Here is a 24,896-nt window from a genome sequence, read left to right on the forward strand (position 1 = left end):
GCTTTATGAATCCAACTGAATAACATGTCTAGACGGAACCAAATGCATAATTGTATAAAATCACAGCTCAGGAATTATGGCTGAAAACCTTTAATAATTACTGGCAACTCTGTGCCATTTTAGATCACTCTGTATCCTTATTTTCTTGGTATATTGTAGAAGAATTAAAGTTTATCTTTAGACAAAACAAAATGTCTAAAATGCGATATGATACGAATCCAATTTTTTAACTAAAATATATTTTCAATGCAAATATATCTTTCTTGATCTGGAGAATTGAATAAACCCAAATAAGAATAACGCTTCTAGCATTAAATTTTCGTAGAAGCTTTTTGAAAACAACTTAATAGGACAACAAAACTGCCACTTTAAATCCATATTTCTTTTGTTTAAATTTTTTTAATATTTGGATTTTTAATATAATGTTTGCATTTTATTTTGTTTATTTTAAAAATTTTTAAATTTTATATTGGAGTATAGTTGATTTACGTTGTGTTAGTTTCAGGTGTAAAGTAAAGTGATTTGGTTATACACATACACACATATATATATTCTTTTTCAGATTCTTTTTCCATATAGGTGATTATAGAATATTGAGTAGAGTTCCCTGTGCTATACGGTAGGTCCTTGTTGATTATCTCTATTATATATAGTAGTGTGTATATGTTAATCCTAAACTCCTAATTTATCCATCCTCCCAAATCCATATTTCTTTTAAACACAGACTTACTGGCACTGTGAAAGGTATATTTTTAAATAGCTCAAACTGCCCTGGTGTCTATCTAATTAATTTGTTTTTTCTATCTTCTTCCTCAAGCAGTGTGTTAGGCAGTCTACTCTCCTCCAGGTACCAACCCTTAATTCTTTTTAAAATTTTTTAATTAGTTAATTTATTTTTTGGCCATGCCGCATGGCATGTGGGATCTTAGTTCCCCAACCAGGGATCGAACCCGCACCCCCTGCATTGGAAGTGCAGAGTCCTAACCACTGGACCGCCAGGGAAGTCCCCCTTAATTCTTCACAGGAGAGAGATTGCCAGCGTCTCCTCTTCCTCTGTTGAGTTGTCCCCTCCAAAACAGGCAATTGTATATAAGCTGCAGTGAACATTTTATTACTGAGTTAGAGGAGTTCCTTATATAGCCTAGATATCAGTCCTCTTTGTTGTAGATTTATAATCTACATTGATTTCTCCCCAGGTTTTTTTTAACAGTGTCCCCTCATAATCAGGTTTTTACTATGATTAAATCTACTTTATCAATTTTTTCTTTTATGGTTATTACTTTAAGTGTCTTAGAAAGCCTTTCCCTACCCTCCAATCCTGAAAATATTGTCCTGTGTTTTCTTCTGAAAACTGTGATCCATCTTGAATTAATTTTTCCGCATGGTATATTATTGACATTCAATCTTGAAAAGATATTACCTCCATTTTGTAAATGAGGACTTTGGCAGTGTGAGGATTTGGCGCTCCAGATGCTAGATGTAATAGTAAATGTGAGTTAGGATTTTGGAGCATTTTGAGTATGATCACGGCAAAAATAGGTTAGGCCATATATATAGCATTTTGGTCAAAACCTTTTTTTGAGATATACCGCCACTGTTGTCACAAAAATATTGTTGTTGACAAATGAACAGCCCACTCTAGAGCTCACGGGCTCTAGAGCGCAGGCTCAGTAGTTGTGGCTTACGGACTTAGTTGCTCCACGGCATGTGGGATCTTCCCAGACCAGGGCTCGAACCTGTGTCCCCTGCGTTGGCAGGCGGACTCTTAACCACTGCATCACCAGGGTTGATCCCCATAATGGAACCAGTGGTGTTATATGCAGATTAAGACTGAAACCTTGGTGTGCATATATTTTATCAGCTAGAGCTGTTGTATTTATGTACAAATGTTCTATGAAGCTGGCCTGGCGGGCTTTGCCTGTGGATTCAAGATCCTTGATCATATTGCAACAAGAAAGAATCAAACTGATTTAACTGTTTAACCTGGCCTAGTTCATTGTTTTTAGTCGACACGGTGTGGGGCTCAAAATTGCTGTCAGTTCTCCCAGGGTCATCCCTTAGTCCTAGGCTGTAAAGTCTGTCCCTGACATTGCAGTAATGTCACCAGTACCAGCATCTAAGGCTAAAGGGAATCCTCAGCAATAGACGTTGTTTTGTTGGTATATATTTTGGGTGTTTACTATGTGCTAGCCGTGCTGCAAGCATTGTATTTCTCACAACAGTCTCGTTTTAAAGAGGAAGTTAAGAAAGATTTTCACAGCCACAGACTTGGAGGTGGTATGTGGGGAAATATACTGAGGTGCTCTAGTAAATTTTCTGAATGGTGGCTTCTCATAAGTCCTTACAAGTGTGTTGAGTCCAAGTAGGTAACACGACCATATGCTGGTAATCCAGTCAGTACTGAGATGTGTGTGGAGTCCTTTGCTTTGGGGCAAGAGGAGCGGTTTCATGTATTGGATGTATGTCCAAGACAGTGTACTATAGGGGTGTTCAAAGATGAGCAGGACAGGAAGAAGCTAATGTTACCCCTAAAGGGAGCTCCACTCTGTTACCGGGCTGCCATCCATCAGTCTGCACAATTAAACTCATGTTAAACTTGCTATTTATTGGGGGAGGGGAAGAAGGCTGCCCTTCATGTTTAGCTGAACAAATGAACACAGTGAGGACTATTGAGAGACACCACTTGAGGATACGAAGATTCCATCGCAAAGCTAGTGTTGCCCATGCTGCACATTGGCTTGTGTCCATGTAAATAGCAGAGGAAACTGGCCAGGTTCATAGTACCCTTCTCACTAAGGAAACATTAGCTTCACTTGATAACTCTCAAAGAAACTAGGACAGTTCCCAGGCTGCTCTTTATTTATATAGATAAACAATGGGCATTAATAGAACTGTGATGAAAGCCACAGTATAAAATTCACTGTGTTCTAATTGTATCCTCTTAGCAAGATTATATTAATTTTAAAATCCAAACATTGTGCCTAAAGTGGAGATTTGTATGCATTATGAACTAAATGTTTTTTTCTTAAAAAGTAATTGTTTTGCCTGGTGTTTACTACTGTTTCGGATTAAAATGGGTGTTTATAGTCTCAAGCATGTTTACCAGTTAGTTTTTATGAACTATTTCATATTGTGCACAGGAATCCAATTTAATGGCCTTAGTTGTTGGTTCTTTCAGTATATTTTGATAACTGTTTTCTCTTTCATATTTATTCTCTCCATTTTAATCAGTGTAGTTATGCTATTTGCATGCTTTCGATCTATAAACCTGTTATTAATATATGTAGTAGTTAATGATTTGGGATATAAGTCAAACTGGCTTTGTCTTAACAACTCATAGGCAAGATTTCAGAACATTTCTACAGAAAAATTTTCTGTTTGGAACAGCACTTAATTGTCATGTGAAATCAGCCATTCCCGTCATTGCCATCTCAGTGTTCTGTTTTGTGTCAGCATTGACTGCTGTCGGTGGGGGGTTCTTTGAGTCAACATTGTGTGTAGATATTTACAGATATACCATCAGATGCTGCCTTGTCCAAGTGAGTGTTGACTATTATTTATAGGTAAAGAACTCTCTTGTCTTTGTAGATAGCAGGTTATTTGCCTCCAGTAATATTTGCTTAGCTATTTATACATTAATAGGTTTGAAAAGAAATCTAAGGAGAAGCATTAATCATTCACTGTTTGATCAGATGATGGCACTGACATTCGTATTGTGTAATCATAAAATAGCTAATTTTGTTGTGTTTGATGCCAAGAGCAGATGTACTTCCTGGAATAAAGGGCATGCAAAACCCAAAGCTAAATGCATTATTTAGAAGCATATTAAAATCTTTGTATTTTTTGTGATTTAAAAAAAGTAATTGCAATTTGCATTGTGTCAAATTTTCAAAAAAATATATGTGATTACTGCCACAGCTCAAAAACTGAAGAAGCAAAACTTGGCCCATAAGTTTTCAAGTATAATGTGCTATTTTGAGAGAGGTTTTTTCGTATGTAGAGGTTCAGTGCATTAATTCTAGAGCCAGACTGTCTGGATTTAGATCTTGCCTCTACCACTTAGCAGCTTTATGATGTTGGACAAGTTATTTAACCTCTCTGTGCTTCAGTTTCCTCTTTTGTAAAGTGGTAATAATAGTGATAATAGCATGTGCCTCATAGGATTGTTAGGAGCACGGTATAAGTTAATGTGCTTAGAACAGTGCCTGACTCATAGTATAGTAAGGAAAAAGGAATAGGCATATAAAAGGTGAAACAGGTAGGTGTGTGTGCTACAGGGGCTTCTCCTATAATCAGTTCTAATTCTTTTAAAATAGAATTATTAAAAGATGATTTTCTGATCAGTCAATGATATTTGTAGGGTGACTTTCATGACAAGTATTATTCTAGATTCTACAGGGCATATAAAAGGAATAAAAGGCATGGTCCCACTTGTAAAGCTTGCACTATATTTAAATAGGTTCCCAAATGCAGATATATACAAATGAAAGTGTAACATAGCAACACATAAGTAAAAAGCTCTGAATCTTTTTCCAATGAAAACAGAGGGAATGAAGAAGTGTAAAAGGTGAGTTTGAGTCTTGCAGGACAGGAACTCTAAAATCCCATTCAGAAAAGTCTCAGCTTTATGGCTCTGAAAGCTATGCATCTTTTTGAAAAAAACAAAAAACGATAAACAAAACAAACTCATTGTGTTCATTGTTCTCTTGGAGAACTAATCATTCGTTTTAGTTGAGTCCCCCTGTTTTTTTCTTTTTCTAAGACTGCTTAACTTATTTATTTATAAAAATAGAAGTAAAAATAGTTGGTCTTTGAACTCTGTGTTACTCTAGCAATAACTAGTATCCATCTGTGGACACAGGAGCTAAATAGAAAAAAAATACCCCTATTTCACTCATTGAATAACTCATTTGTGGAAATTTTTACTTTATTTTGTTTTGACCTATTATATAATAAAACTAATTTTAGTGATAACTGAATCTGAAAGAATAGATTAACATTTGCAAGGGTTTTTTTGGTCACAGAAAATTCTTATTTCAGTTTATTAACATATTTTGGAGAGAACTATAAATGGTCAATTAAATATCTTTAATATAAAACTATGATACTTAAATAAAAATTTCTGTGAAAAAATAAAATAGAAACACAAGTTTCAAGAGGAAAACAAGAATATCATACAGTATCCCAACCTAATGTAAATTGTGTTCATGCATTTTTAATATAGTCTCCCAATTTCTTTTTTCTCTTTAAACACCTTTATTGGAGTATAATTGCTTTACAATGGTGTGTCAGTTTCTGCTTTATAACAGAGTGAATCAGCTATATGTATACATATATCCCCATATCTCCTCCCTCTTGTGTCTCCCTCCAACCCTCCCTATCCCACCCCTCTAGGTGGTCACAAAGCACAGAGCTGATCACATACTATGCGGCTGCTTCCCACTAGCTATCTGTTGTACATTTGGTAGTATATTTAACTCCATGCCACTCTCTCACTTCATCCCAGCTTACCCTTCCCCATCCCTGTGTCCTCAAGTCCATTCTCTACATCTGCATCTTTATTCCTGTCCTGCCCCTAGGCTCTACAGAACCTTTTTTTTTTTTTAAGATGCCATATATATGTGTTAGCATACGGTATTTATTTTTCTCTTTCTGACTTACTTCACTCTGTATGACAATCTCTAGGGCCATCCACCTCACTACAAATAACTCAGTTTCGTTTCTTTTTCTGGATGAGTAATATTCCACTGGATATATGTTCCACATCTTCTTTATCCATTCCTCTGTTGATGGACACTTAGGTTGATTCCATGTCCTGGCTATTGTAAATAGAGCTTCAGTGAACATTGTGGTACATGACTCTTTTTGAATTATGGCTTTCTCAGGGTATATGCCCAGTAGTGGGATTTCTGGGTCATATGGTAGTTCTATTTGTAGTTTTTTAAGGAACCTCCATACTGTTCTCCATAGTGGCTGTATCAATTTACATTCCCACCAACAGTTCAAGAGTGTTCCCTTTTCTCCACACCCTCTCCAGCATTTATTGTTTCTAGATTTTTTGATGATGGCCATTCTGATTGGTGTGACATGATATCTCATTGTAGTTTTGATTTGCATTTCTCTAATGATTAATGATGTTGAGCATTCTTTCATGTGTTTGTTGGTAATCTGTATATCTTCTTTGGAGAAATGTCTATTTAGGTCTTCTGCCCATTTATGGATTGGGTTGTTTGTTTTTTTGTTATTGAGCTGCATGAGCTGCTTGTAAATTTTGGAGATTAATCCTTTGTCAGTTGCTTCATTTGCAAATATTTTCTCCCATTCTGAGGGTTGTCTTTTGGTCTTGTTTATGGTTTCCTTTGCTGTGCAAAAGCTTTTAAGTTTCATTAGGTCCCATTTGTTTATTTTTGTTTTTATTTCCATTTCTCTAGGAGGCGGGTCAAAAAGGATCTTGCCATGATTTATGTCATAGAGTGTTCTGACTGTGTTTTCCTCTAAGGGTTTTATAGTGTCCGGTCTTACATTTAGGTCTCAAATCCATTTTGAGTTTATTCTTGTCTATGGTGTTAGGGAGTGTTCTAATTTCATTCTTTTAAATGTAGCTATCCAGTTTTCCCAGCACCACTTATTGAAGAGGCTGTCTTTTCTCCACTGTATATTCTTGCCTCCTTTATCAAAAATAAGGTGACCATATGTGCTTGGGTTTATCTCTGGGTTTTCTGTCCTGTTCCATTGATCTATGTTTCTGCTTTTGTGCCAGTACCATACTGTCTTGATTACTGTAGCTTTGTAGTATAGTCTGAAGTCAGGGAGCCTGCTTCCTCCAGCTCCGTTTTTCTTTCTCAAGATTGCTTTGGCTCTTCGGGGTCTTTTGTGTTTCCGTACAAATTGTGAAATTTTTTGTTCTAGTTCTGTGAAAAATGCCATTGGTAGTTTGATAGGGATTGCATTGAATCTGTAGATTGCTTTGGGTAGTATAGTCATTTTCACAGTGTTAATTCTTGCAATCCAAGAACATGGTATATCTCTCCATCTGTTGGTATCATCTTTAATTTCTTTCATCAGTGTCTTATAGTTTTCTGCATATAGGTCTTTTGTCTCATTAGGTAGGTTTATTCCTAGGTATTTTATTCTTTTTGTTGCAGTGGTAAGTGGGAGTGTTTCCTTAACTTCTCTTTCAGATTTTTCATCATTAGTGTATAAGAATGCAAGAGATTTCTGTGCATTGATTTTGTATCCTGCTACTTTACCAAATTCATTGATTAGCTCTAGTAGTTTTCTGGTAGCATCTTTAGGATTCTCTATATATAGTATCATGTCATCTGCAAACAGTGACAGCTTTACTTCTTCTCTTCCAATTTGTATTCCTTTTATTTCTTTTTCTTCTCTGATTGTTGTGGCTAAAACTTCCAAAACTGTGTTGAATATTATTGGTGGGAGTGGACAACCTTGTCTTCTTCCTGGTCTTAGAGGAAATGCTTTCAGTTTTTCACCATTGAGAACGATGTTGGCTGTGGGTTTGTCATATATGGCCTTTATTATGTTGAGGTAAGTTCCCTCTATGTCAGCTTTCTGGAGGGTTTTTATCATAAATGGGTGTTGAATTTTGTCTAAAGTTTTCTCTGCATCTACTGAGATGATCATATGGTTTTTCTCCTTCACTTTGTTAATATGGTTTATCACATTGATTGATTTACATATATTGAAGAATCCTTGCATTCCTGGAATAAACCCCATTTGATCATGATATATGATCCCTTTAATGTGCTGCTGGATTATGTTTGCTAGTATTTTGTTGAGGATTTTTACATCTGTGTTCATCAGTGATATTGGCCTGTAGTTTTCTTTCTTTGTGATGTCTTTGTCTGGTTTTGGTATCAGGGTGATGGTGGCCTCATAGAATGAGTTTGGGAGTGTTCCTCCCTCTGCTATATTTTGGAAGAGTTTGAGAAGGATAGGTGTTAGCTCTTTTCTAAATGTTTGATAAAATCGCCTGTGAAGCCATCTGGTCCTGGGCTTTTGTTTGTTGGAAGATTTTTAATCACAGTCTCAATTTTAGTGCTTGTGATTGGTCTGTTTATATTTTCTGTTTCTTCCTAATTCAGTCTCGGAAGGTTGTGCTTCTCTTAGAATTTGTCCATTTCTTCCAGGTTGTCCATTTTATTGGCATACAGTTTCTTGTAGTAATCTCTCATGATCTTTTGTATTTCTGCAGTGTTAGTTGTTACTTTGCCTTTTTCATTTCTAATTCCATTGATTTGAGTCTTCTCCCTTTTTTCTTGATGAGTCTGGCTAATGTTTGATCAATTTTGTTTATCTTCTCAAAGAACCAGCTTTTAGTTTTATTGATCTTTGGTATTGTTTCCTTCATTTCTTTTTCATTTATTTCTGACCTGATCTTTATTATTTCTTTCCTTCTGCTAACTTTGGGAGTTTTTTGTTCTTACTGTGATTGCTTTAGGTGTAAGGTTAGGTTGTTTATGTGAGATGTTTCTTGTTTCTTGAGGTAGGATTGTATTGCTATAAACTTCCATCTTAGAACTGCTTTTGCTGCATCCCATAGGTTTTGGGTCATCGTGTTTTCATTGTCATTTGTTTCTAGGTAGTTTCTGATTTCCTCTTTGATTTCTTCAGTGTTCTCTTGGTTATTTAATAGTGTATTGTTTTTTTCATGTGTTTGTATTTTTTATAGATATTTTCCTGTAATTGATATCTAGTTTCATAGTGTTGTGGTCGGAAAAGATACTTGATATGATTTCGATTTTCTTAAATTTACCAAGGCTTGATTGTGACCCAAGATATGATCTATCCTGGAGAATGTTCTATGAGCACTTGAGAAGAAAGTGTATTCTGTTGTTTTTGGATGGAATGTCCTATAAATATCAATTAAGTCCATCTTGTTTAATGTATCATTTTAAGCTTGTATTTCGTTATTTATTTTCATCTTGGATGATCAGTCCATTGGTGAAAGTGGGGTGTTAAAGTCCCCTACTGTGATTGCGTTACTGTCGATTTCCCCTTTTATGGCTGTTAGCATTTGCCTTATGTATTGAGGTGCTCCTGTGTTGGGTGCCTAAATATTTACAGCTGTTTTATCTTCTTCTTGGATTGATCCCTTGATCATTATGTAGTGTCCTTCTTTGTGTCTTGTAATAGTCTTTATTTTAAAGTCTATTTTGTCTGATACGAGAATTGGGTATGCCAGCTTTCTTTTGATTTCCATTTGCATGGACTATCTTCTTCCATCCCCTCACTTTCAGTCTGTATGTGTCCCTAGGTCTGAAGTGGGTTTCTTGTACACAGCATATATACGGGCGTTGTTTTTGTATCGTTTCAGCCAGTCTGTGTTTTTTGGTTGGAGCACTTAATCCATTTACATTTAAGTTAATTATTGATATGTATGTTCCTATTACCATTTTCTTAATTGCTTTGGGTTTGTTATTGTAGGTTTTTTCCTTCTGTTGTGTTTCCTGCCTAGAGAAGTTCCTTTAGCATTTGTTGTAAAGCTGCTTTGGTGGTGCTGAATTCTCTTAGCTTTTGCTTGTCTGTAAAGGTTTTAATATCTCCTTCGAATCTGAATGAGATCCTTGATGGGTAGAGTAATCTTGGTTGTAGGTCATTCCCTTTCATCACTTTAAATATGTCCTGCCACTCCCTTCTGGAGTTTATGCTGAAAGATCAGGTGTTAACCTTATGGGGATTCCCTTGTATGTTATTTGTTGTTTTTCCCTTGCTGCTTTTAATATGCTTTCTTTGTATTTAATTTTTGACAGTTTGATTAATATATGTCTTGGCGTGTTTCTCCTTGGATTTATCCTGTATGGGACTCTCTGCACTTCCTGGACTTGACTGACTATATCCTTTCCCATATTAGGGAAGTTTTCAACTATGATCTCTTCAAATATTTTCTCAGTCCCTTTCTTTTTCTCTTCTTTTGGCACCCCTATAATTCGAATGTTGGTGTGTTTAATGTCCCAGAGGTCTCTGAGACTGTCCTCAATTCTTTTCATTCTTTTTTCTTTATTCTGCTCTGCAGTAGTTATTTCCAGTGTTTTATCTTCCAGGTAAGTTATCCGTTCCTCTGCCTCAGTTATTCTGCTTTTGTTTCCTTCTAGAGGATTTTTAATTTCATTTATTGTGTTGTTCATCATTGTTTGTTTGCTCTTCAGTTCTTCTAGTTCCTTTTTAAATGTTTCTTGTATTTGCTCCATTCTATTTCCAAGATTTTGGATCATCTTTAGTATCATTACTCTGAATTCTTTTTCAGGTAGACTGCCTGTTTCCTCTTCATTTGTTTGGTCTGGTGCGTTTGTACTTTGCTCCTTCATCTGCTGTGTTTTTCTCTGTCTTCTCATTTTGCTTAGCTTACTGTGTTTTGGGTCTCCTTTTCTCAGGCTGTAGGTTCGTAGTTCCTGTTGTTTTTGGTGTCTGCCCCCAGTGGCTAACGTTGGTTCAATGGGTTGTGTAGGCTTCCTGGTGGAGGGAATTAGTGTCTGTGTTCCGATGGATGAGGCTGGATCTTGTCTTTCTGGTGGGCAGGACCGTGTCTTTTGGTGTGTTTTGGGGTGTCTGTGAACCTACTATGATTTTAGGCAGCCTCTCTGCTAATGGGTCGGGTTGTGTTCCTGTCTTGCTAGTTGTTTGGCATAGGGTGTCCAGCACTGTAGCTTTCTGGTTGTTGATTCAAGCTGGGTCTTAGTGTTGAGATGGAGATCTCTGGGAGAGCTTTTGCCGTTTGATATTACTTGGAGCTGGGAGGTCTCTGGTGGACCAGTGTCCTGAACTCAGCTCTTCCACCTCAGAGGCACAGGCCTGACACCCAGCCAGAGCACCAAGACCCTGTCAGCCACATGGCTTTTGGGAAGTCTGAGGTCTTCTGCCAGTGTTCAGTAGGTGTTCTGTAGGAGTTGTTCCACATGTAGATGTATTTCTGATGCATTTGTGGGAGGAAGATGATGTCCATGTCTTACTCCTCCGCCATCTTGAAGGTCTCCCCTCGAGTCCCCCTGTTTTTGTTTAAACATTTGCCTGGTTTTCATCTGTAGCTCGTTTCTCCACGGTGAAATCCAGGCACTCTAGCCTACAGTCCTGACTCTTCAGGGCTTTTTCCATTTTCAGGCCCTTATGGAATGCTCTGGAATGCCCATCTGTCTCACCCCAACCTCCCTGAGGCCTTACCCCATCCTTTAAAGTCTCAACTCCAAGATGCCTCTTCCAGCCACCTGAACTGAGTCCCACCTTCGCCAGCTTCAACCTTAGTGCTTATGTATTATTCTGGTAGACACTGATTCTATGTGAAACTCTGCAAACTATGAAGTGCAGTACAGATGGAGGGAGCAACATTGCTATCTTTTTCTTGCATTATTTTTTACCTGTTCTGTGTTTATTCTGTCATACTCTGTACACACCCCTTGACATTAACTGAGATCTCATAGAAGTCAAAAAAGTTGTATGTGAATCCATCTTAGCCTGCAAAACAGACAAAGAAACAACAAACAACAACAGCAACCCAATCAAGGCAGTAGGGAGCTGTAGTGAGTGAGTGAGTGAACTGAAGGGTGCGCTGTCAGGGTGGGTAGCACAGACATGGGTGCAGCTCTCTGAAGAGGCCATGTAGTTAGGGCAGGCAAAAGAGCAAGGGCTTTCGATGTGGAAGCCTTCAGTGCAGGTGTGGACTGTACATTGGTTGCCTTTGTGAACCCCTTTGATCATGCACATTCTCATGTGAAAAATGAGGAAGGTGATGTTGCTGTATACTTTATGGGGTGGTGTTTATGAGGCGTAGATGAAGAGATACTTGTGGAAAACTGTCATGTTATTTACTAGTTGTTATGTCCAATAAAAACAAATGTCAGGGAGAACTTGGGGCCACACACTGGATACATTCGTGTGTCATGCCCAGCCCCGGCCAGGAATTTGATGTGGTTAGGTGCGTAGGCACAGGAGTTGAGGGGGGACCTGGCTGACCTTAACAGCTGCAGGGTCTAGTGGCAGCAGTGGGGGGTGCCTGGCATCCCCCTTACAGCGTGTCGAGGGAGCTTAATGAAGCGATACCTGGATCTTTGTAAGCACTAGGGTGTTCAGATTGGGGCAGGGCAATGATAAAATTGGTGAGGTAACGTTACTTCACTCATGTAGGAAGTTTACCTTGGGGAACTTTCTGGGTGGGGCTTTCCATGAGTGTATTTTATGATGAATCTTTGAACAGTAAATTTGAAACCAGGTGACAGTTACCAAAGTACAGACACTCAGCTGCTCTCTCTCTCTCTCTCTCTCTCTCTCTCTCTGTCCTGGAAATTTACAGCAGCTTCTGATAGGGAAGCGTTGGTAAAAGGAGGAAACCACATTTGCAGCAATAGCTTCCTGGAGTGACTTTGAGAGTTTGAATCTGGGCAACTAGACTTTGAGTTTCTGTCTGCTGGGGATTGTTCTGACATTTCAGCAGCCTCCAAACTAGTTGTGGGCTTTTCGAGAGACTGTGCAATTGGGGGCATTGCAGGAAGCCTCTTGCTGAATGTTTTCTTACATACACCAAATGAAAAAAGTGCACATCTCTGATATTAACTCAGTCGGGTTCGGCAAACACTTGCAAGAGATGCTTTGTATATAAACAAAAGGAGAAGGGATGCTGGGGGTGATTGTTTGGTGGGGCTGCTTGTACATCATTAGACATTTACCTTAGGGGTTGTGTTCTCATGGTCTTGGTTAAATTATGTAAACTTTCTGGACCTTAAGTTTCACATCTGTGAAATGAGAGCGTTGGGGTAGTGGCCTATTGTCACTCCCCACCTGTGAGTATTGTATACTTAAAAGGTGTTGGAAAATGTTCTCCTGGTCTTCTAATTATACATGGAACACTTCTTAGAGGAATCTGAAATTTTTTAGGAGCTCTTCTCACTCGTGTTTAGTAAGGACTTACTTTGTACTTGGGATGGCTTTAGGGGCTGGAAATACAGCCGTGAACAAAGCAGGTCCCCTGCTTTCTAGATGCTTACATTTTAAGAAGCAGATACCGGGACTAAATTCACATACCCGTGAAGAGGTGACAGGAACTACTATTACATTGCATGTAGAGTTACAAATGGGAAAAGTCGAGAACAACTGAGCCTTTTGCCCTGAGCGGATGGTGGTGGTGTTACCAGTCTGGTGAATGGAGCGGGTCTGGGAGGTAGGGAATCCATATTCTGCTGAGTTTGACATGCTGGGGAGCTAGGTTGTCTAGGGTTTTACATTTGAGGGTCTTCACTACATACACTGTATTTGAAGCTTTGAGACTGGATGAGATCAACTGTTGGCTGAATTTAGATAGAAAAGGGAGCAGGAGTGGGGACCAAGCCTGGACTCCAACATTTGGACTTGGGTCGAGGAGGGGAATAGGAGAGAGACCTTGGCTGGTTGTCCCCAGCCTCCATTCAGCAAGTTTGTGTCTGTGCGTTGCCCTTCCTTTAAGTTCCGGGACGGCCTGTATCTGTGTGAGTTTATACTGCACCTACATGTATACTACTTAATACTCAGTCCTTACAAGGTGCTGAGAGATGAGAGTTCTCTTTGGTGACCTCCACTTCCCTCTTCCTTCTGCAGCCAAGCTCACGGGTGCCTGGAACACCAGCACCTACAAGTGGCAGCCACCCTCTAGATGCCCGTGTCCTTTGGGGTAGGCTGGTTGTTTTGAATGTTGATCATGAGTCAGTTTTGTTTATAACAAGAATCTGTTTTTGTCTGTGGTACTTGTTATTGTAATTGCATAATTAAAATTTTATGTAATCTGATTAAATGTGAGCGTTATTTTTCTACAGAAATATGTTAAATACTGTGGAAAGCCTCCAAAGGCAAGCCTCCAAGAAGAATGCTGCTAAGTTAAGTATGGTCAGGCAACTATAAAGGATTGGAGGAATAGTTAAACTTCTATCAGTATTCTCAGCTTGCGTCTTGAGGGCCTTTTGAGTTTGTACTCCAGTCTAGTAGAAAAGGAAAATTGGAAGTTGTGGATGATATTTTCTTGGGTGTGGTTTGTGTGAGAATGAGTAGCCTAACAGTCAGTCTGGAGACTGATTGTTCATGAAAAAGACGTTGACCCTACATCAGGAAATGGATAAAAGAATATATATCATGTTAATGTCAAATAAAATGATGAAATGGCTAAGGTAGGGGAGTGTGTGTGTGTGTGTGTGTGTTTATGGGCCTCTGCTTAAATCAGCCTGTTTAATTTCTAAGCCAATTATCATCCTGTTACCTTGTAAAGTGGGGTTTTACTGCAGGAACTTTATAAACAACAGTTTTATAGTATATGCCAAAGAACTTCAAACTGGTTATGTCCTACTTTACGACTTCTAGGACTTGATTCTATGAAAAAACAGTTTTTTAAAAATACATAAAAATTTCAAGCATGTTTATCACTTTTGTAACATGAAAACTGGGTGCAATCTACATGTCAGGTAGCACAAAAGTGGTTAAATTGTGACACATACACGTAGAAGACTATCATACTGTGATTAAGCATCCGAATGACACCAAATGACATGTAGAAATGTGCGTAGGATAATGTTAAATTACAAAGGATAGAAAGCACTTTATATAATATGATCTCTATTTTAAAAATGACTACAGTATTAGCAGTTTATCTCTGGGTGATAGGATTGTGGGTGACTTTGAGTTTATATTTTGAATTTTGTAATTTTCCACTTAAAGAGGTGTTATTTTTGTAATTACATAATAACTTTATTACAGTAATGGATGACTTGAAACTACAAAGAGGTCTTTTGAATTTCTTGCTGTTGAGAGTTGGTGCTTCATAGAATGACTTACTAAGGAGGGAACATTAATGAAAACAGTGAAAACTACTTGTAGTCTTTAAAATAATTGTTAACTATCTACAATTAAATATATAAAAAAGTAAAATAACCTTTATTTCTAAAATTAAGTACACACACATATATAAAATTATTATCTGTATAATAAAGATGATAATATATATGTTAATATTTATATAGGAATAAAATTGCTTTTATCTTCATAATCACTATTAATCTTTTATAATAATTATCAGTCTTTATAATAACCAAGACAGTTGAACAAAACAGAATTTTCCTCATTTTGGAAATAATGAAACAGTCTCAGAAATGGTTGTTTCCCCGGCCCCAAGTTACACGGTTGGTAATGGCAGATTTTGAACCCAGATTTTCTCTGAATCTCTTGGTCTTTCTGCTCCTGACACTGCTTTCTGGTCTTTTCTTCAGTCAAGTTAGGTTAGAAAGAAAGAGTAGTGGGAATCTGGCTTGAAAGTCCTTAATTGAGGACCTGCTTGTGGGTAGAAGGTTAGATAAACTGGGTGAGGTACAGGTCTCTCTTTGAAACAGGAACTAAAAAGCAGAAATGCCATCACAAGGAACCTAAAATTGTGCTTCCCCAAATGGGTGCATATGTCGGAGTGCAGGAAATAAATATTAGAGCTCTTAATAAGCTATTAAGAAATAAACTAAAATTTACTAATATTAAAAATTGGAATTGAAACCGGGACCCTTGCTTGGGTCCTGGATCGGAGGATGTGTCCCGTTTGGAACACAGCCCTCCTGGGAATTGTGGGAGGACTTCCACAGCCCAGAGCGTGGGGAGGGGCCCTCACTCCTGTTTGCTTTTCACCTATTGTGACATGCTGCGTTTATTCAGTAGACTTACAGATTCGGTTAACCAGTTTTCATTAAAGCACCAGCTACAAAATTGACACTCGGCTTACAAAGATTCCTACTAAGAATCGTGGTTTGAAGGTGATGTTGGTAATGCAGACACAAATGAGCTGTAAAGAATTGACAGAGCGGAGACGTCTCTCTATATTGGATAAATATAATTATCCAAATTATATTTAGCTGAAAAGTGAATTTTGCTGAAAAGTGAATTTTGTCTAAGAAAATTCAGTTCTCTTTTTGGGGACTCACTAAGCAGTTGTACAAGCCCTCCGAAGTGGAGGAGACGGTGCTCATGGCCAGCACCAGGAGTGTTCTGTGTACCTCAGGGGACCAGTGGATAGTGTCCGCTGGGAGTTATGGTCATTTTCATGCAATTCAATTTCTTTTTTAATTCTATTCAGCAGTTATTTATAGAGTATCTCTTGGGTACCAGGCACCGTGCTAGTGTGATGAAGAAGATAATTCCTTTAAGGAGCTCACTGTCTAAAAAGATCTCAATCTTGTACTAAAATTATAGAATGAGAACTTTTTTAGTTGTCAGAGATTCGTGGAGTACCTCTTGCAACCCTATTACTGTTCAAGTGAGGACTCCTCTGCCATGCACCCCACTGTCAGTTCCTAGTAATCAGGATCCCTCCCCTGACTTGGTATCACAAGGCTTCACATATGGCATCCAAGTTTTCCTTTCTTCATTTGTCTCTTTACAATTACCTTCTCAAGCCTGATTTTCTAACTTGCATTTTTGCCAGTAGGCATTGCTAATATAGTCCAGCCTGAAAAAAACTTTCCACTTTAGGCTTCAAATCATGTAAAATGAATGAGTTTTCTTTAAAAAAAATTGTGAGTGTGGATGAAATTCTGTGTATTGATTTTATTTTGAATGCAGACGATCTTTGCTGGCTACTGAGACTAATAGAAATCATAGCATCCTCGGCAACAGAAAGGAGAGCACTACTGTCATGGTGTCATGGGACATCACCTTTCACTTTTGACATCTAGCAAAGAGCAGCACTGCCTGTGCATGAGTCAGGGTTCAGTCATGTACAGTCAGGTGATTATTTTTAAGCACCTGTCTGTAAGAACCCCAAGAAGTACCACTTTTAAAGAATAATGTAGCTGTATACTCTACTGAATGTAAAATAGTTGGCTAGTGGGAAGCAGCAGCATAGCACAGAGAGATCGGCTCGGTGCTTTGCAATGACCTAGAGGGGTGGGATAGGGAGGGTGGGAGGGAGGCTCAAGAGGGAGGGGATATGGGGCCATGTGTATTCATATGGCTGATTGAATTTATTGTGCAACAGAAACTAACACAGTATTGTGAAGCAGTTATACTCCAATAAAGATCTATTAAAAAAATAATGTAGCATATACTTTAGGCTTGAAATATTATAGTCAAAGCAGGCTTATTAAATATTCATCTGTTCCTGTGCACTGTTCTCAAGCAAGTGAAACAGATCAAGGAGGAATCTCTCTCATTTAAAAATAACCGGACTCTCCTTATGTTTGTAACTGAATTATTTTTGTAATAATTGGTGAGAGTGATGTTATCTGAAAGTTTAGTGTATCTCAACCACTCCCACCCTTGCTTTTGGGGTGATAGTGAGATATTAGATAGAGCCACTGAAAAGTAGGATTTCCTTAAGAGTATTAAAAATGAAGACATAATGGTCACAGTCATTATTTATGGCAAATTATGTTAGGAGTAGAAGAAAGGGAGTTCAACTGTTTTCATGTTTCAGTATAGGGAACCTTCAACAAGTAAGGAAAAATAGAAAGAAAAAAAAATTATCCAAAGCTTCATCATTAAAAAAAATTCTGTTTTAAGAATACTTTTTAAAGTAACATATTGATAATTATTTTATGCAATCAAACGACCAGCGCTAAGTCATATAGAGCATATTGAAAAGGAGCATCAATGCAAGTGGGGTGGGGTGACATCTGCATTACCCTTTTAGTGGTTTTTATCGTTTTTCTTTGAAATAGACAAAAATGACTCCATAAAAAAATGCTTTGAGGAAATGGAAGACTAACACAATTTGACAGAAATAGTGCAGAGATGTGTGTTAGAAAATGTTTTATCATAGCGTTTTGGAGTTTCTTTCGGTTTAGTAGCGCAGTTGAGAGCTGGTCCTCCCCTCCGTTCACTCCGTTGAGTAGAGCCTCAGTTCTAACATTAGGCTTATAGAAATTAGGCTCAGCTGCTGGCACATTGTGGCGGCATCAACCACTTGTGGTCATGGTGACAGAGTCCAGATGTTCTCAGTGAAACTGGTTTCCTTGACCTTTTCCTTTTGTATACATGCTCTTCATGTTTTCAAACAAACTATGTGCATTGAGTGCTTCCTGTCGAGGAAATGGAGGAGGTATGGAAAGCCCTGTGGGGATAGAGATGGGACCGATTGTAATGGACAAACTTCAGATGTCTCCAGGTTCATGCATCTGTGTTCCTGTTGATTCACCTGCTTTGTAACATCAACATCTCAAAAGCCAGATGCTTTGATGTCTAGCTCTGTTGGGCTCTACTGAATATTGGCTTTCTTTCATTAAGCTGTCATACTTTTTGTGGCTGAGCAGTTAACTTTGGAAAGAGATGATTTTGTGATGTCTTTTAAATACTTTATAAATCAACTAGGTTTAAATAATACTTAATACTACATTGCTCCATTGTCCCGTTGTCTATAAAACCCATTTCTGTGGCAATATGCAGTACAATATTTACATAATTTAGTTATACAAGATGTTATTGTAAATTTGAGGTATTTTTATGTTGGTTAAAAAAATCAACATGAAATAAAAGTTAAATTGCCTTTTTTTTTTTTTTTTTTTTTTTTTTTGCGGTATGCGGGCTTCTCACTGTTGTGGCCTCTCCCGTTGTGGAGCACAGGCTCCGGACGTGCAGGCTCAGTGGCCATGTCTCACGGGCCCAGCCACTCCACGGCATGTGGGATCCTCCCGGACTGGGGCACGAACCCGTGTCCCCTGCATCGGCAGGCAGACTCTCAACCACTGTGCCACCAGGGAAGCCCTAAATTGCCTTTTTTTATGTCATACATTTCTATGGGTTTTAACACATGTGTAGATTTGTGTAACTATTGCCACAACCATTCCATGCCCTCAAAATGTTCCCTCATTCTCTCTCTACCCCTAAATCCTGGCAACCATTGATGTGTTCTCCATCCTTGTATTTTTGCCTATGCAAAGATGTCATTTAAATGGAAGCATACAGCATGTCTTTTGATGCTGACTTCTTTCACTCAGTAGAATGCCTTTGAAATTCATCCAAGTTGTTGGGGGTATTGATAGTATGTTCCTTTTAATAGCTGAGTGGGATCCCACTGTGTGGGTGTATTCCAGTTTATTTATCCATTAACCCATTGAAGAACATTAGGGTTATTCTCGTTTTTTAGGTTTTACAAATAAAGCTACTCTGAACTTCTGTGTAGCAGTCTTCGCATGTATGTATGCTTTCCTTTCTCTTTGGTAAATACCTAGCAGTAGAATGGCTGGAGAATATTGAAGGTGTACGTTTAACTTTTTAAGGAAATTTCAAACCATTTTACAGAGTTAACTGTATCAGTTCGCATTCCCGCCAGTAGTGCATGAGAGAGAGTTTCAGGTGCTTGGTGTCTTTGTTAGCATGTGGTATTGTCAGTACTTTTTACTTTAGGCGTTTTAGTAGATGTGTAGTGATATCTCTGGTTTTATTTTGCATTTCCCTAATGTCTAGTAATGTTGAACATTTTTTCACATGCTTACTTGAAGCTTCTTTGCAGCCATTTTGATGTGCTTACTTGAAGCCATTTATATATCCTTTTTGGTGAAGGGTCTGTTCGAGTCTTTTGCCCATTTTTAAATTGGGTTGTTTCTTTTCTTGGTTTAGTTTTTGGAGTTTTTTTGGTTTTTAACATATTCTGTACACAAATCCTTCACTGCATATGTGATTTGCAAATATTTTTCTCAGTCTGTACCTTATTTCTTCATTCTTTATTAATAGTGTCTTTTTCAGAGCAAGAATTTTTAATTTTGAAGAAGTGCAATTTATCTTTTTAATTTTTTTAATGTATCATGCTTTGTGTGTAGTTTCCAAGAAGTCTTTGCCTAGCTCCAGGTCGTAAAGATTGTTTTTTATGCTTTGTTCTAAATGTTTTATAGTTTCACATTTTGTATTTAGATCTATTTTGAATTAATAGTTGTATAAGGTCTGAGGCTTCAGTCAAAGTTCCTTTTTTTTGCATTGGATATTTAATTGTTCTAACACCATTTGTCGAAAAGACAGTCTTTTCTCCTTTGAATTACTTTTGCATCTTGGCCAAAAATCAGTTGGCTATATTAGTAAGGGTCAGTTTCTCCGGTACTTCCTGTGCCCCTGAGGTTCTCTTTTTTTAAGTCCTCCAGACACAAAGGTGGGGCCTTAGAATGGGGCAGTGTGCTTCCCATTGTTGCAGAAAGTGGGGAGATGCCTTCCAGGGCCCGAGAGCGGGCTCTTGTCTAACACTCGGAAATGAATTGTCTGAGGAGACACACGTGCTGACAAAGCAAGAGACTTTATTGGGGAGATGCCCTGGGCGGAGAGCAGCAGGGTAAGGGAACCCAGGAAAACTGCTCTGCAATGTGGCTTGTAGTTTCGGGTTTTATGGTAATGGGGTTAGTTTCCGGGTTGTTTCTGGCCAGTCATTCTGACTCAGTACCATATGCAAATTTACATTTAGTATCATTTGATTTTTGTTGCGAAAGGCACCTGGATGCACCTGGGAAGCCTGTAGTCATTCACTGTTCTGTTTACCTTGTAGCTCTTATCTTTATTACATCAAGAATTGTCTGATTTTAAGCCCTCAGTATCCAGCTACTGAGCTGCCTCCGACATGTGAGTTGATTCATCTTCACTCTGAACTTCTTGCAGAAGCTTTAAGAGGAATTAGAGGATTTAGGGAAGTCCGAAAAAGAGGGGCTAATTATTAACATTCGTTCTCTACCGCCTTTAAAAGAAATGTGGGCTAAATATAATTATCCAAACAGCTGGTGAAAAACAAATATAGCTCAGTAGATTCCTAGTGGAAAAGCTACATGGTCTAGAAATTAGCTAATTTATTTTAAGTAATTATCAGTAGAAATTCATTAAAAATTAGGGAGGGATCAACTGTAGGTGATCATAAATCTCTTCAAACCAACCTCAGGAGGCCATGTTAATGGGATCACAGCGGGGCTATAGGAGTAGACAATTAGAATGGCCAAGTTGAAGGTAATTAAGGATAACTCGTGGCATTTAAATGTTAGAAAGTAACAGTAGTATATGAAGATGGAAGATAGTTGAAAAATCATATGATATCCCTTTACAGCTATATCACATTGGTTATTATAGTTGTTTTTATGCTTTTAGCATCTGTTTTCTACAAAAGGGTCAAGTCTTGAGGGCTTGGATCTTGCCGCCCTTAGTGCTTGCCATGTTTTTACTATTTAAGGCTAATAACAATTTGGGAGTGTTTATGGAGCTCCGTGCCAGACCTCATGCTGAGCCTTATGTGGATTATCCCATGTCATCCTCACAAGAAGCCTGTGAGGTTGGTCCTGACGGACAGGGAAGGAGACAGGCACAGAGGAGATAAGTGCATAGAACCGAATTCACATGGCCTAGTTCTAGAGCCTTGCTTTGCTCTTACCCTTTCAGCTGTGAGATTGCTTCATTGAATGGGGCAAAATTCTCGGAAGGAAAGGATTAAGTCCAAATTAAATACTAAAAATTAACTATACATTTTATAAATGTAAAGGACATTTTGACTAGGTGTGTTGGAGCTTTAAAAATCATGGGCTGGGTTTAGTGATTATCCAGCTTAAACCAAAATAAGAATCGGAACAGTCTCGGTTTTATGATTCATTATGTCATCAGAATATTTCTTCTGCCAGTTTTCCCCATGTCACCTGGATGTAAGTAACCACTTTTTATCACCACCCTTTTCCTGAGTGCGTGTCTTCAGTAGAATTGTGCCATTAATCCAGTGCCAGGGGACTGAATCCAAAGGAAGATTTAGACAAGTTGAGGTTCAAGGAAATAAGAATTTGGTACTTTTTTTTCATGTGGATAATTTGGGGTCCTAGTTGCTTAATCTTTTAAACTTCTCGAATGACCTTATGGAGATGGATCCTTATTGTGTTCAAGAGAGATGATTCCTTCTCTCCGTCCTCCTCCCTCTCACACAAATTAATTAAAGTGCACTTAAACCAGTTGGTTGATTTTATACTTCTGAGAGAATAAGACCCTTAAGGAATGGAGGAATGAGTTAATATCCTGTCCAGATGGATACTTGTGCCTGAATGTTCATGTTTATACACAGTTTCCTCTGTGAATGTACAGGCAGCAGCCAACTCAAAGTCAGCCAGACAACTTGTGTGGTATTCTTCCTTTCTACAAACAGTTTCAGCTGATAACTAAGCACAGATAAGAGCCTTTTTCAATGCCCACAGAGTTGTTTTGCTCTTTTTTTTTTTTTTTTTTGTGGTACGCGGGCCTCTCACTGTTGGGGCCTCTCCCGTTGCAGAGCACAGGCTCCGGACGCGCAGGCTCAGCAGCCATGGCTCATGGGCCCAGCCGCTCCGCGGCATGTGGAATCCTCCCGGACCAGGGCACAAACCCGTGTCCCCTGCATCGGCAGGTGGACTCTCAACCACTACGCCACCAGGGAAGCCCCTGTTTTGCTCTTTTTGATAAGTAACTTCACAGTTATAGTCCAAGGGCATGCTATAAAGTCATTGGGGGAAAAAGTCTTAAAAGTGGTCAAAATTTGGGGGCTATCAGAATTTTCTTCTTTACCTAAATCTAAACACTTATTTAGATAGTAGATTATCCACATCACGTAGGCACATGATAAATGTTCGGGATTCAGTTTTTATTTCTGTTAGTAACAGTTGATCATAAGTAGAGGCATTTGGCTGTGGAACTGAGAGAGGGGAATGTTTTCTGGTATCTTACAGTGAAGTTGAAAATGTCCCTACATTCACCTTTCATCCACATTGTACCATGCCTAGTGAGAATTTCAAACCAGGTCACTTGATCCTATTCTTCTGGAGCCATTGATATTGTTGGGAGATTACATATATACACAATCTCTACAGAAACCAAAGAAGACCCAGCTTAATTGTAATTCCTTAGAAAATCTTGTAACAGCTTAGCTGAGCTTAAAATGTGAATTCTAACTCTGTAGCCTTAGTGTTGCTCACCTGGACTACTGGTTTACCATCCCATTCTGCCCCTGCTGCATGCAGTTCATCTTACACGTTGCCACCATGATTTCTGTACCAAAAAAGCATGTGTAACCCTGTCACTTCCCTGCTTAAAACATTTCCAAGGCTCCTCACAGCCTGTGGGAGAAAGTCCAGCGTTATTCTCTGGTCTTCCAGCCCTCTGATGGGAAGCTGGGTAACCACGTCATCTGCTGCTCCCTGCTTTGAACCTGGTACTTCTGATACACTGGGCTGTCTCTCACCTCAGGGTGCTGCTCCTTTCAGCACTTCTCTTTCTACCTCCTTGTTCTGTAAGATTTTACTCAAGGGATTCCTTCCTTCTGACACCCTAGGTTGGGTGGTGTGCCCCACCTCTGCCCTCCTGCAGAACAACTCTGTGCTTTTCTTCCCTCATTGCCTGTCACGTTTTGTATTCATGAGAGGGAGCTATGAATTCTTTGAGAGCAGGGGACCATGTCTTGATTATCTGTTTCCTCAAGCCTTATACAGAAACTGACACATGGTAGATACCATCCTCGGTGTGTGTTAAGGCTTGTAAAGGCAACGTTGCATGAATGATGGAGTTGCCTTTTGAGGTAGTGAGTTCCCATCACTGGAAGTGTTCCAGGCAGGAGCTAAGAGGGCTCTGTTACTCAGAAGTTACTCTGTCTCTCATTTTGCTTTTTATTTTAGTTGATCCTTTTAGTTATCTTTCTTAAATTTTTTCATCTCTCATTTTATCTTTGATAGTTAAATAAATAAAACCTTTCTAGTAATTAGCATTATATTAATAGCTACAAAATGCCTAATGTATACATTAGCACTAATTTTTTCAACAATGCTAGGAGGAGAATGATAGCATTACGTTCATTTTATAGTTGCAGGAATTGACGTCAGAGTGAAGGAAATTAATCTGCCCAAGGTTAATTCTAGTAATTCTAGTAATTCTTAGAGCCAGGATTCAAATCCATGTTTGAATCTAGATATTATATACATTTCACTATGCCATTTTGCCCATAAAGAAAACCAATGTTTTGAGACTTCCCTGGTGGTCCAGTGGTCAAGACTCCGTGCTTCCAATGCAGGGGGCACAGGTTTGATCCCTGGTTGGGGAACTAAGATCCCACATGCTGCATGGTGTGGCAAAAAAAAAAAAAAAAAAAAAAAAGAGGCAAAGAAAATGGATGTTTGTGTAATGATCCAGCATAGAGCAGGGATTCAGTAGTTGTCTGGTGGTGTTGGCTTGACAGTAGGCTTGTTGTTAGTTTGGCTAAATATTTGAAATAGAAAGGAATACTCTTTTTTAAAGAAGTGAACAGAGAGATAAAAGGGGGAAATAGATTATATTCTGTTTAGTTTCTTCATTTGGATTTTGTTTCTAGCTTCAAACAAAAGCTGTACATCAAGTTACAATGGAGGTGATCCTGGCTTTTCTACAGTCAGTAAATTTCTGATTCTGCCCAAAGACAGGAGTCCCCTCCCCTACCCCATCCCAGCCCTGTGGAATTATTCTGTTTTTGTTGGACATAATCCTAGCTATTTTGATGGTAGGTGATGGAGGAAGGGGTGCAATACTGTTTCCACAAAAATACAAGAATGTGCCTCCCCGACGTCAAGGAAGTTACTGTGAAGCAACTATACCTTTAAAAAATAAAATGACTGGGGTATCAAGTAGAATGAGAATGCTATTACATTTAAATCTCATTGTGATTGTATGAGCTTAGGCAGTGGCTGCCAGAGATTAGTTTAGATCAAAGGCCTCCAAATTGAATCTTACCTAATAATTCACCTGGCTTGCAAAACACAATGAAGCTTTTTGTAAACAGCTTGTGTGGTGCCTGTTATCGACATGTAACTTCCCAGCGCCCCCCCTGCACACTGCCCCACACGCCTGCTCTCCAGAGATGGTTCTGCTGGCCCCCCTCACTCTCCCTATTCAGCTCCCAGAGTAGGTCAGATATTTATTTCAAGAACCAGATGTCTTGTGTGCAAAGACAA

The 24,896-nt window shown here is 38.7% G+C and overlaps 1 protein-coding gene across 7 annotated transcripts in view; it reads left to right on the plus strand.

The window, feature by feature from the left end:
• LOC308613799 (uncharacterized protein) overlaps nucleotides 1-24,896 on the plus strand; it is a 366,445-nt gene that overhangs the window by 242,856 nt on the left and 98,693 nt on the right. The window lies entirely within an intron of this gene.

Source organism: Mesoplodon bidens (genome assembly GCF_964165515.1).
Source record: "Mesoplodon bidens genome assembly, chromosome: 3".
NCBI lineage: Eukaryota > Metazoa > Chordata > Mammalia > Artiodactyla > Ziphiidae > Mesoplodon > Mesoplodon bidens.